Raw genomic sequence first — 11,748 nt, 5'->3', positions numbered from 1 at the left:
CCCCCCCCCCCCCCCCGTGCTGGGATTAAAGGTGTGCGCCACCATCGCCCTGCTGCAATTCTTTTCATATTGAACAAACTTGAAACTGTTACACAGAGATCAGCCATTACTTCAATCGGATGAAGGTATCTCTTATAAGCCAACCTATCTAAATCCTTTTTCTCCTCATTTCACTCTTAATTCATAATCTCTGCAAATCACAAATAGTCTATTATTTTAATCTGAATTAATTTTTCATTTGTTTCTTTTCGTTTGCTTTTTGTTTTGTTTGGTTGGTTGCTTTGGGTTTGGTTTTTAAGGTTTGGTTTTTTTTTGTTTGTTTTTTTTTTTTTTGTTTTTTTGAGACAGGGTTTCTGTGTGTTTTTGACTGTCCTGGAACTAGCTCTGTAGACCAGGCCGGCCAGGAACTCACAGAGATCATCCTGGCTCTGCCTCCTGAGTGCTGAGATTAAAGGCAAGCACCACCACTGTCTGGCTCGGAATTTTTTTAATGTAAAATAACTATGTTTATGAATCCTAAGAAAGATAATTTCTTTACTATTAAAGGGTAACTGACAAATTTTATTGAAATACTTGTAATATAATCACATTCAGTCATGATAATCTATAGTTTTCCAACCACAATATTTTAAGGAAAAAAATTATCAGTATATAACCCCTTGATAACATTCCTCAATTAGTCACAGAAAGCAGCACATAAATCTCCTTGGATGTTTATCCATAAATGTGGAACTTGTCAATTTTTGTTTGTTTTGAGGGAAAAAGAAAGTAAATTGCCTGTACGACAGAAAATCAAATAAACAAGTTATTCATAGTTTTTAATAAGTACCTTCACAAAACCCAATCCATGTAAAAATAGTTTTTTTATTTAACTTCTAAAAAGTATCCAGAAGACAGTCTGTCTTACTCACTATTCTAATTGCTGTGAAGAGACACCATGACCAAGGCAACTATTTTAACAGAAAGCATTTAATTGGGGGCTGGCTTACAGTTTCAGATGTTCAGTCCATTATTGTGGCAGGAGCATGGCAGCATGCCATGCAGGCAGACCCTGGAAGAGTCGCTGAGAACTACATCCTGATCTGGGGAGAGAGAGAGAGAGAGAGAGAGAGAGAGAGAGAGAGAGAGAGAGAGAGAGAACACTTTTCCTGATTTGGGCTTTTGAAACCCCAAAGTCCAGTAACATAGTCACACCTTCTCCAACAAGACCTCCTAATTTTTGTAATAATTTCAAGTGATACCACTCCCTGGTGACTAAACATTCAAATGTATGTGTCTATGGGGTCATTTTTATTCAAAATACCACATTCCACTCCTGGCCCCCATAGGCTTCTAGCAAAACCATTATGCAAAATGCATTTTGTCCAACTTCAAAAGTCCCCATAGTCTATCACAGTCTCAACATTGTTTAAAAGTCCAAAGTCTTTTCTGAGACTCATGGCAATCTTTTTTTTATTTATTTATTTTTTGAGACAGGGTTTCTTTGTGTACCCTTGGCTATATTGGAACTCATTCTATAGACAAGGCTAGCCTCTAACTCAGAGATCCTCCTGCCTCTGCTTCTCAAATGCTGGGGTTAAAGGTGTGCACCATCACTGCCCAGATCATGGCAATCTCTTAACTGTAGCCAGCCACCTATAAAATCAAAACCAAAAAGCAGACCACATACTCTCAACATACTATGGCACAGGACATATATTACCACTCTAAAATGAGGGAGAGAAAACTTAGTAAGGAAATACTGGACCAAAACAAGACTGAAAACCAGCTGAACAAACTCCAAACTCTGTGTTTCCATGTCTGATGTCAAAACACTGTTCAGATCTCCAACTCCTTTCAGCTTTGTTGACTGCAACACACTTCTCTTGGGCTGGTTATGCTCCCTGTTAGCAGCTCTGCTCGGTAGTTATCCCATGGCTCTGGCATCTCCAACATCTTGGAGTCTCCAAGGCAATCCAGGCTTCACCTTCACAGTTTCATACAATGGCCTCTCTAGAGACCTCCATGATGGGCCACCCCTGCCACACACCTGGCCTCAGTGGTTTTCTTTAGCCATAGAGGGATATTCCTCAACCCCTTTCTTGTATCCTTGACTCTAAAGCCAGAACCACATAGCCCAAGTTGCCAAGTTCTCCTGCTTACTGGGGTTGGAACATGCTCCTTTTGTTGTAGATATACATACTAATTACAAATTACTAATAACAACACTTGGTCAATACGGGTCATACTAGGCTGTCTTGAATGAAATCTCTTTTGTCAATGTTATCAACCCAAAACTCTTCAATTTATCATCAGGCACATTTTTAGGACAAAGGCAAAAAGTACCCACATTCTTTTCCAAAATTCCCCAAGAACACTAATTAAACTCAGTGAGTACCTGAGTAGAGTGCTTTAATTCCAGGACTAGAGAATAAACAGAGGCAGGTGGATCTCTGTGAGTTCAAGGCCGGCCTGATCTTCATAGTGTATTCCAGGACAGCCAGGGCTACATAATAGAGAGATCCTATCTCAAAATAATGTGAGAGGAGGCCAGGCAGTGGTGGCACACGCCTTTAATCCCAGCACTTGGGAGGCAGAGGCAGGCGGATCTCTGGAAGTTCGAGGCCAGCCTGGTCTACAAGAGCTAGTTCCAGGACAGGCTCCAAAGCTACAGAGAAACCCTGTCTCGAAAAACTAAATAAATAAATAAATAAATAAATAAAGTGAGAGGAAACACTTAGGAGGGTAGTTGAGTGGGAGATGAATGAGAGCAAAGTATAATGACATATATGTATGAAGATGCTATGCTGAAATCTGTTTGTTTGTATGCTAACCTAAAAATTAGTGTAAAAGGGAAAAAAAGAATTATATCTAAAAGATGTAAGATGTAAGGCACAACCAAAAATTATAAAAGTTAAAAGATCAGTGTTGAGTATCTCGGTGGGAGGATGTTTGCTTAACCTATGAGATCCCATCCCCAACACCACAAAATGAAAATAAATGTAAAAGGAACGATTAGGAGGCTGGAGAGGTGGTCCTGTGGTTACAAGTGTGTAGGGGCCGAATTATTGTAATGGCTGGTCCCTGACAAGGGTGTGTATTGCTCTCGCAGAGAGCCTGCGTTCATTTCTCAACAGTCACTCAGACAATTCACAGCTGCCTGTAAAGGACTCCAAAGTAATCACACTGCTCTGATTTCCATGTTCATCTGCACTAATGCGCATACTGTACACACACACACACACACACACACACACACACACACTTAGAAATAAAATATAGCCAGGCATGGAGGCGCATACCTTTAATCCACGCAATCAGGAGGTAGAGACAGGTGGATCTCTGAGTTCAGGGCCACCCTGGTCTACTTAGTCAGTTCCAGATAACCAGGGCTACGAAGAAAAACCTATTTCAAAACTCTGTGTGTGTGTGTGTGTGTGTGCGCGCGCACGCACGCATTCGTATGTGTAATTTTTTTAAATAATAGCTTAGATATCTCCAGATGAAATGTCTCAGTGATTTTTTTCAGCACTGTGCTTTTCTATTACCTCCAAATTTCCCTATAATGAGAATATATTATAAAGGTGATGGGGGAAATTAATTTTAATTGTTGCAAGTAACAAAAGGATTATCCATTTTCTAGTGACAAATATGAAGCAAGTAGCAATTATACCAACATAAACCTCAGCTCATTATCTTAACAGATGTTCTCATAAAATCCTAATACTAGTGAGGCCCACACACTAGTGAGGATGCATATCATAGATCATGTGGCGGAGATTCTTCACTCCAAGGCAACCAGGAAGCAGAGAGAGCAAATGCCTTGCTCATTGGCTTGCGTTTTGCCTCCTTCTCTTTCTGTCTGGACTTGTAGCTCACGTGGTGGTGTCATTGTTCACATTAAGGCAGAGCTTTCCCCCTAGTCAGCTGCCTCTGGAAATGCCCTACTAATCTCTCTCAATCTACTCAAGTCAAGAATCAAGGTTAACCATCACAATGTTCTAAGTATACTAGGAAGAGGATGTTCCTTCTGCACTCAGAGGCTGGAACATTCTCTAAATGTCACATCCACTTGGTTAATAACGCTGTCCAAGGCATTTATACCTTAGTTAATCTTCTGTGTAGTTATTGTACCTGCTGTCTAGAGGGGAGTGTTTCCTATTATTTGTATTTACTTCTACCTTCTCTCCTGTTTTATTTTGGTTAATATATGTTAATTTGCTGTTGTAGGTTGTGTACTCATTTAAAATTGCTGCACTTTTCCAGGCAGTGGTGGCTCACACGTTTAATACCAGGACTTGGGAGGTAGCTGCAGATGGATCTCTGTGAGTTCGAGTCCAGGCTGGTCTACAGAGTGAGTTCCAGACAGCCAGAGCTGTTACACAGAAAAACCCTGTCTCAAAACAACAACAACAAAAAAAAATTGTTGTATCTTACCAGTTATTTTTACACATTTCATTATAAAATGTGCTCCTTTGTCTTTATGTTCTTAAGAAGTCTCTGCTTTCTAATATAACATTACCACTCGGGGCTGGAGAGATGGCTCAGCGGTTGGGAGCACTGCCTGCTCTTCCAGAGGCCCTGAGTTCAATTCCCAGCAACCACATGGTGGCTCACAACCATCTGTAATGAGGTCTGGTGCCCTCTTCTGGCCTGAAGGCATACACATAGACAGAATATTGTATATATAATAAATAAATATTTAAAAAAACATTACCATTCCACCTCTCTTTACTATTCATTCAGTTGGCATATCATTTATTATTTATTTTTAATTTGTCTTCCTTGAGAAATAGCATATGTGTCATTTGTAGATAGAAAATAGGTAAGGTTTTAAAATAAAACTTCAGTGTGCTAATCTGGTTTTGTTGTGTTTGGGGTTTCATTTTTGTTTGGTTTTGTTTGGTGCCAAGGAGGATTGGAACAGAGTCTTATATGGCCCAGTACCATAGCTGAGGATTACTTTGAACTTTCTATCCTTCCCACATGCTGGAATTACTGCTATGGACCATAGCTACTGATTTCTGCAGTTATTAAGAGCCCAGTACATACTAGACAGGCCCTCTACCAATTGAGCTATGTTCCCAGTTCCACATACTTTAATACAATATTTTAATAATTTTGTTGTTGATTTTGTTCATTTATTCTACTTTTAAAAATTAACACATATGTATTTACTGGGTGTGCCAACACATGCTTTAATACCAGCATGAGCTGAGGCAGAATTGTCGCAAGCTTTTTTTTTCAAGACAGGATTTCCCTGAAATAGTGTGAGAGCCAAAGTTACATTTTAAGTTTTAATTACTGTGTCTGAGAGATCCATGAAACAAAAATGCCTCTGATCTGCAAGCCCCTTTGCCCAGGGAAAGATAGTTCCTGAAATGCTGGAGGCTATTGTTTACAGGAGATAGCAAGTCACAGTTTTTCACTCCCCCAAACAAGTTTGTTTGACCCACCTGCACCAGGTGGGAAGTTCACAGGCTGGAGGTACTTCAGGATATATGCTTGCTCCTGATTGGACCTGAAAGGAAATGCAATGAATTATGGGTTTTCCTTCATGGGTCCTGGCCATATTTGATTCTGGGCCATTTTCCCATGAACCTGGGTATGGACCTGGCCAGTATTTAATTAAAGCTTGCTTCAAATTTGGCTTCAAATTGTGGTAGTAGTCTTATTCTTGATCGCTGGGATTAACAACAGTCCTAGCTGTCCTGGAATTTGCTCGGTAGACCAAGCCAGCCTCGAACTCACAGAGATCCGTCTGTGTCTACCTTCCAAATGCTTGGATTAAAGGCTTGCACCACCACCAACCGGGTGAGGCTATCCATCAGATTCCAAGGTGTTTAGGTGGAAGTCCTGCAAGTGTCCACACCTACCCAAAAAGGTTGGGATATTTGGAATCCAGTTCCTACCTGCTCCTAACCCAGCCCTCAGGGTGTCAAGCAATGGCCCCTCCCCTGGAGTTGCCTCAGTTCAGACTCCACCCTGAGAAAGCCCACCATCAGCAGCTCCACCCCCAAAGGGCATTAAAAAGTTCCTACCTCCTGGGTTCCCCTCTAGTCTTCTCAACTTCCCCTGGGGCTACCCAGGAGTGTTTGCTCAGATTAAACCTGGATTTACTAATCAGTTTGCTTGGCTTATTACGTCAGCAGTGGTGGATTCCCATTAACCAACAAGTATTCAACTTAACACAGGGCAGCCAGTGTTTATGTAACAGTGTATGTGACTCTGTCTCAAAAAATGGTTTTCATTATGATATTTTTCTACATGTGTATGTACATACACACACACAAAATAAGAATAATAACAACAAAAAAAGAAACTGGCTCTTATGTAACCAAAGCTAGCTTTGAACTCCTCATCAAGAAGTCAAAGTCATCCTCAGTTACATAGCTAGTTGTAGGCATCTGGACTACAGATTTCTGTTTCAAATTAAAAAAAAAAAGAGTGGAAAAGTATTCTATTCTATTCCCATGTGCTTGGAAATTCCCCAAATTCCCTTTAGATATTGCTACTTTCAGTTAGTTGTGCTCAGAGGACATACTTCATGATTTCAGTCTTGTTTATTTATTGAGCCTTGTACATGATTGTTGTGTGAGAGGCTTTTCTTAGGGAAGCACCACACACACACACACACACACACACACACACACACACACACACACAGGATCCCCTGAAAGAGGTACCTATGACAATTCAAAGTACTGATTACATCAATGGCCAACCTGGTGAATCAGAGTTTTTGTTGGGGTTGCTAATAGAGTATGGGTGAGGGGTTATTTTCATAAGCAGGGATGACTCAAAGGCCATTGCATGACCAAAAAAAAAATCCACTTCCCCTGATGCAGAGGAGTCAGGAAAACTGCATCCCTATGGCTCTCTTCCAGGGGGCAAAGGCACCAAGAATCTCTCTCAGTAGCCCAGGCTCCTCCCCTAAGCAGTTGTTTGCTTCTTTTATAAAGCTAGGGGGAGACCTTAAAGAAGCTTTCTGCTTTTTCAGACACGTGACCTGTTGTTTACCTCTTTAGACTCAGGAGTCTCCCCCCTCCTATGTTTCAATTCCCAGGAAACTGCCTTAAAACAGTGACCTAAATTATGGTAGAGTCTAGATTGTTCCGTGTACACATGGAAAAGCATGAATTTGTTTTATTAAATATAAGAAATGTTATATATTAATCTTTTCTATCAAACATGTTAAGAAAATCGGTGTTTAAGACAAGGAATGCGAGTGTTTTTGCAATTCTTTTTTAATCTTCACCTATATGCAAATGTTTTAATCCTTCAAACACTTTAAGAAAACTTGTAAAAGAAACACTTCTACAGCAAAAATCACTTATTGACCCCCACATAATGATAGTGGGATACTTCAATACCCCAGTTTAGAAAATAAACAGGTCATCCAGACAAAAAAGAAACACTGGAGTTGAATAAATCAAATTCTCTAACAGACATCTACAGAATGTTCCATCCAAACACAAAAGAATACATTTTCTTCTCAGCACCTCATGGAACTTTCTTCAAAGTTGATCACACACTTGGACACAAAGCAAGTCTCAAGAGGTGTCGGAATATTGAAATAACACCCTGCATCCTGGATCAACAACAGCAGCAACAGCAGAACGTTGATAAACTCATGGAGACTGAAACATTAACGAACAATGGGTCAACAAAGAGGGAAATAAAACCCTTTTCAGACTCAAATGAAAACGAAAGCATAACCAAATCTATGGAACACAATAAAGGCAGTTGTGAGAGGCAAGTCCTGGAGAGACTAAAGATATAACATAATAAAGGCAATTTACAGCAAAACCACAGCCAATATCAATCTAAATAAAAAGAAACTCAAAGCATTTGTAGTAAAATCAGGAACACAACAAATATGTCCTCTTGATTCATACCTAGTCAATATAGTACTTGAAGTCTTAACTAGAACATGAAGACTACTGAAGGAGTAGGGAGGTGGTGGCACTTTCCTTTAATCCCAGCACTTGGGAGGCAAAAGCAGGTGAATCTCTGTGAGTTCAAGGTCAGCCTGGTCTACAGAGTTAAGGACAGCCTCCAAAGCTACAGAGAAACCCTGTGTTGATAACCCCCCCCAAAAAAAAGGCAACTGAAAAAGATCAATAGGATCCAAAAAGAAAAAGAAAAAAATAAAATATCTTTATTTGTAGATATGAATTTGTATATTAAAACTTGATCAGAAAATTTCTACAACTGATAATATCTTTCAGCAAAGTAGTAGGTGTTTAGGTGGGGAATTTGTATCCATTAAACCTGGGATTTTTCTAATTTAGTTTGATTTGGTCTGGTTTGGATTATTGTTTTGGCAGATAGGTTTATTGGAGTGCAGAAACTTTTCCTCTGGAGGTCCCACCGAGGGGATTGTTCCTCCCACTGGTCCAGGGCCCTGTGTTGGGAAAGCACCCTTCTCCCCACACTGCTCTCCTTCAGGCTAGGCTCAGCTTCGTCAGGATAAGTTGTCTTTCCAATCCATTGCCTTAGAGACCCAGGGCCTCATGTGATTTTTGTGTTGCCCTGAGAAAGACACAGCCGTGCCACGCTCTCGACCTGTTACCAGGATAAGGAACTGTCTTGTTCTGTGGGATCCCTTTTTCAGGAGACATTCGGTTCAAGGGAATTTCTCACACACCCCCTTTCTTTTACCCAAAACCTACCACAGTGGATGCATTGCACTAGGCTCCAAGTCCAGCACAGACCTGTGAAATGGGAACCTGCAATTCAAAGCCAGATTCCCAAATGCCCTTGGGCTGGCTGCTGCCTTTTACAAAATCTTTTAAACTGGGACTATCTGACACCCTACATTCCTTAATGCCTAAAGACTTTTGCCAGCATGGGAACAAGTAAACAAACCCCCCAAAATTCACATGGTTTCTGGATACTATGCTCCCCCTCCTCAACCCCCTCCCCACTCCTCTCACTGTTTGTCTGTATTTCTGGCTTGTGATCTGGTCACACTGAGATTCTCCCTGCAACCGATCCATTCCCTCCATCCTCCCACTCTGAGCTGCATAGGTGTTCCGTCCTTGTCTTTCTGTTCTCCCTCACAGTGTCTGCTGATCTGGCCCTCGGTGGGACCACCTGTGTGCTCGCCTGGCTTCTACAGCCTACTCCAGGATTTTTAAGTTGGTTAGCTGGCACAGTTCCCTGGAAAAAGTTTTGTTCGTTTGTTAATATATATGTGTAAATAATGTGGCCGCAGTGTGCTTGTTTTATGTCTGTGTGTGTATGTGTGCCTGTCTTAAAATCTGTAAAACCTGTAACTCCAGATTACAACAGCTCTGGAAAAATACAAACATGTGGGTAGCCGCCAGTTTTGGTTGAAGTCAAAACAGAAACCTCAGTGCCATCCTTGATAAGAGTACCCATGTGCACTGGCCCTACCAAAGAGACATTCTGCTTCTAATATACTTTGGTTCACTGAAATATTCCTTCTAATCTTCTTGCCTCTACTGACATTGGTAAGCTGTAACCGATTGAGTAAAACTATATGTTTAAATTTAACTTATATGTCTAAGTTAGATATATCTGACAGTTAATAGTACCCTGATTCTCAAGTGCCATTACAGATCTAAGAGTATGACATTTAACAAAAGAGCTTCTTATGACAGAGAGACATGCCAGCTCCTGCAGCATCCTATAGCTCCTCCAAGAAGATGCATGGTTGTAGCACACCTTCCGCCTGGAGGCTTGCCTTTGGATATGGCAAAGCCATCCACATAGAAAAAGAATCTGCCTTCCAAGTTATTAGTTTCCTGACACTACATGGGGGGCGGGGAGGGTTGATCATCTCATCCTGCCAAGACAGGTAGACCAAACCCTACCCCTACAGGGAAATCTGTCAGGACTCCTGGGCTCAGCAGCTAAAAGTAAATACTGCTTCTAAGACTGGTATTCATCAAAGACTATGGAGAGTCTTGGGATTGCCTGCATAGCTAAAAAAGCTTTCTCACTTCTGCTCATTTAAGTGATCTCAGATCTGTCTGATGGCATTTGATGACTTGAGGTACTGGTAGTTCATTACTTCACTTGTTAAATTTCCTGCTAAAAATACAGACAGGTGTGCCTCTTTCACAGGCTTCATAGTCCAGAATTAACAGGTTTTAAATGTATCTTCAGAGGTTCAGTGTTTTCAATTTCCTTTAATTGTCTTCTAAAATGTTCATGCCTTTTAATCTGAAGCCACAGAGCCTTTTGCTATGACACCAAGATGTAAATCTGTTCCAGCTGTCTTACAGGTATCTGCAGGTTTCTTGGGAAAGTTCTGTTGCTGTACCAAGAAATCTGGTCTGGTGAAAAGTAACAGTCTCCAGAGCCTATTTTGACCCCACCCATTTTCAAGCATATTTTACAGGTCACTCCTGTCTGGGTCAAGACCAACTTACAGCGGGCCCTCCAGATAATTCCTGCACCAGCTCCTGGGACTTCACCATTGGTACCACCTCTCCAGGCTCAAATCGGCACCTACCCAGCAACTGAACTCTGGTATTAAAGGATGTATCTGCTCTCATGTCTCACTCCTTCACCTCACCTATCCTGTAAAACCAGGGAACTTCTCTGTCCCATTCTTTCTGGCAGTTAATCACCCTTCTTATGTCTAGTCCCATTCATAGGGCCAATAATAACAATCTATTTTTTCTCCTAGCAACCTGCTTTCTCATCTCCCTCAAGGAACAAATGCCTGAGGTCTCCAGAATGGCAGTTAACCAGATGCCTCTTCAGTCACACCTCCCACTAAACGTCATAACTCTCCCCCCACCTCCCCTACATTGCCCCATGCCCGTCAGAAGCAGCCAGACTTGAACAGGCACCCCTATACCCAAAAAGTCTGGAATGTTTGGATGAAGGCTTTACCCCAGTCCTTGGCATCCATATATCCAGAGTCTGAGTCTGGAATGTTTGGATGGAACCCACACCCCAGTCCCTGGCATCCATATAGTCAAAGAGTCTGGAATGTTTGAGTGGAAGTTACGCCCTAAGCCCCATCTCCTGGGAGATTTCTCAGTCCAGACTCCACCTCCGAGAAAGCACACCACCCAATGACCCCTCCCCAGAGCTTGCTCAAGACCAATTCTCACAGGGTACTTAAACTACCCTCCCCTGCGTGCAGCCAGAGAACAAATGTATAGTTTTCCAGTCTTCCTTTCCCATCTCCTCTCTGAGGGGAGGAGCCATCTGGGAGTGTTTGTATCCATGAAACCTGGGTTTTTTCTAATTCGGTTTGATATGGTCTGATTCAGATTATTGTGTCAGTGGAGAGGCTTATCGGGATGCAGAAACTCTTCAGTAGGATACAAAATTAGCACATAAAAATCAGTGGCCTTCCTATATACAAATGACAGTGTGAAAAAGAAAAAATGGAAAAATACCTTTCACAGTAGCCTCAAAGTAAAATAACATACCTTGGGATAACTCCAACAGAGCAAGTGAAAGACTCATATAATAAAAACTTTAAAAAAGACATTGAGCCAGGTGTGGTTGTGAAAACCTTTAATCCCAGCACTTGGGAGGCAAAGGCAGGCAGATCTCTGTGAGTTCAAGACCAGCCTTGTCTACAAAACAAGTTCCAGGACAATCAGAGCTACACAGAGAAACCCTGTCTTGAACCCCACCCCACCAAAAAAGACATTGAGGAATGAAATTGAAGATATCAAAATTTGGAAGGATCTCCCTTGCTCATGGATAGGTAAGATTAGTATTGTGAAAATGGCCATCCTACCAAAAGCAATCTACAGACTCAATACAATATAA

Source organism: Alexandromys fortis, unplaced genomic scaffold, assembly GCF_014885135.2.
Source record: "Alexandromys fortis isolate MF-2015 unplaced genomic scaffold, M_Fortis_MF-2015_v1.1 scaffold_326, whole genome shotgun sequence".
NCBI lineage: Eukaryota > Metazoa > Chordata > Mammalia > Rodentia > Cricetidae > Alexandromys > Alexandromys fortis.
The sequence above is the reverse complement of the archived record's forward strand: the minus strand, read 5'-3'. Positions refer to the sequence as shown.